The sequence below is a fragment of the Mus pahari genome, chromosome 1 (assembly GCF_900095145.1).
Source record: "Mus pahari chromosome 1, PAHARI_EIJ_v1.1, whole genome shotgun sequence".
In the NCBI taxonomy this organism is placed as follows: Eukaryota; Metazoa; Chordata; class Mammalia; order Rodentia; family Muridae; genus Mus; species Mus pahari.
Genome location: NC_034590.1, coordinates 124,599,193 through 124,601,783, shown reverse-complemented (window position 1 = coordinate 124,601,783; position 2,591 = coordinate 124,599,193). Strand labels below are relative to the sequence as shown.

At 39.7% G+C, this 2,591-nt stretch overlaps 1 pseudogene; it reads left to right on the top strand.

The window, feature by feature from the left end:
- Window positions 1-921: 921 nt before the first annotated feature.
- LOC110335579 lies at window positions 922-1,176 on the top strand (annotated as a pseudogene).
- Window positions 1,177-2,591: the final 1,415 nt, after the last annotated feature.

The following is a 2,591-nucleotide window of genomic DNA, read 5'->3' as shown; positions in this document are numbered from 1 at the left end:
CCCTGAGCTCAAAAAACACATCCCTTTTAACTCTTTTTATGGGGGGTTGAATAACCAGCAAAGCAGCAGTATATTTTAAACTCATTGGTCACCTATTAATGTCTCAGGGAATTCTGGTGGCAAGGTCAGGGCAGTTTGTGGTTTTTCTCAGAATTTAGTGTGTGCAGGAGAATTTTCTGAGAACTGCTAATCTTGTTTTGGTAGCTATAGACTTGGTCAGGTCATTTTGACCACTAAAACTATGTTTCTATATGACATCTCACATTAAGGATGTTGTTTAACAACTTTTCACAAGTCAACCTTGACTTTCAGGAAATGAACATGGCAGAATTATCAATCTGAAGATCCACAGTCTTTTATAAAAGGAACCAGTGCTCTTCTGAGAATACTCGATGAAGTCACTGCAGTCCACATCACCCAATAGACTGGAAAACCAACTTTGGGGGCCAGGTTCCAACAGGTCTCTGGTTTTAAGGGAATTAAGTCTATGTTGATGGTACAGGGGGAAGAGGCTTTAAAAATGAATTTAGAGATCTCTCAGACCACAAGGCATTTTGTGCCTTGGTGGCCACCAATGGGAAGTAGCCTTGAACTCATTGGTACAGGAGACAATTTCTTGAACAGGAATGGCTAAGGCTCTAAGATCAACAATTGATAAATGGGACCTCGTGAAACTGAAAAGCTTCTGTAAGGCAAAGGTCAACATTAATAGGACGAAATGACAGAGAAGATCTTCACCAACTCNACATCTGACAGAGGGCTAATATCTAAAATACACAAAGAACTCAAGAAGTTAGACTCCAACAAACCAGATAACCCAGTTTAAAAGATGGGGTACGGATTTCAAATCTGCGTGCCGATGACCAAACCCCGAACTCCGCTGTATACTGGTGTTCAGCGCTTACGTACCCTGTCACCGCCATGTCCAAAAGAAAGGCTGAAGGGGATGCTAAAGGAGACAAAACCAAGGTGAAGGACAAGCCACAGAGAAGATCTGCAAGGTTGTCTGCTAAACCTGCTCCTCCAAAGCCAGAGCCCAAGCCTAAAATGGCCCCAGAAAAGAACGGAGAGAAGGGGAAAGTTGACGCCAGTAAGGATGCGAATAATCCTGCAGAAAATGGAGATGCCAAAACAGACCAGGTACAGAAAGCTGAAGGTGCTGGAGATGCCAAGTGACGTGTGTGCATTTTTGATAACTGTGCATTCTGGTGACTGTACAATTTGAAATACTATTTTTTATCAAGTTTTATAAAAATGCAGAATTTTGTTTTACTTTTTAAAAGCTAATTGTTAGCACACAGAACACTTCACTGTTGGGGATGGGAGGGAGGATCATGTGTTACTAACAGAATATCTCCCAAGCTGGATTGAGGACAGAAAACCTCTTTCCCTGATAATTTTGAAAGGCTTCTGTTGGATCCCAGGAGAGACATCCACTTTATTCCTTGAGACATGGTCTCTCAATAGACTAGAATGTAACTGATTTGGTTAGGGATGGCTGAGAGTGAGTTTATTTCTCCTCACTCCTCCCCCAATGCTATGGTTTCAGGTATACATCGCCATGCCCAGCTTTTACTGACTTGCTGGGGATTTGAGTCTAGGTCCTCTTGCTTTCAAAGCCACTTACTCACAGAGCCATATACCCAAGCCTAAATAAGAGCTTTAAGTCTCATAGCTTGCACTTCTATGTTATGAGCTAGGTGAATCATGTGTAGTTAGTCATTTAATCCTCTAAAACCTTATTAAATTGATTAGTCACTGTGTTCATTTTTACATTAAGTAATTTGTTAACAAAGAAATTGGGAAATTAATTCAGAATTATGCAGACTGCCAGACAGAGCCAAACTTTAGATCTAATCAGGGTGTTATTCAACTTAAAAAATGTTAATAAATTTGAGTTGATTTTTTTTTAAATTTCACTTAATTATTGTCTCTACTTCCAAAGCTTGGTGCAAGGGGTTGCATAGTAGACCAGTTACTTTAAAAATGAATGCCTAGAATAAGCAGTGGATAAATGCTGCATTTCAGCAACACACAAACCGTAAAGCCAATCCTGAAGAAGATATATGGCTTTTGGCGTGAATCTAGGGTTATGAGAGCAGCCACATTCACACCAGCGTATACACAGACTCTTTTGCTTCCTCGGAGAAATTGGCTCCTTATTTAAGTCCCTTACATAAGGGGCTTAAATATGTTATCCATTACCTTATGTTATCCATCAGCAAAATAAAGGTAGTCTGATACATGCCTCCAGACCTTTCTAAAAGAGTTATTGATAATGCATAACTAATATTATAGTGTGTGTGTTGTAGGTTCATCATAATGCCAGCCAGTGTCAGCTGTGGCACTGTTATGTATACAACAGCTCTGGGTGGATGCTACAGACATATATGAGGATAAAAATTTAAGATATAAATAGTGTGCAAATCAGGGCAATGAGCTTTGCTAGTTCCCCTTTAAATTTAGGGAATTATTGATGTGACATTTAAAATGGAATTCAGTATACTGAGTCAGTTCACTGGAGATGAATTTGGTAAATGTGACTTCTGTTTTGGACAAAAAAGCCTTCCCTCCATGATGATAATAGACTG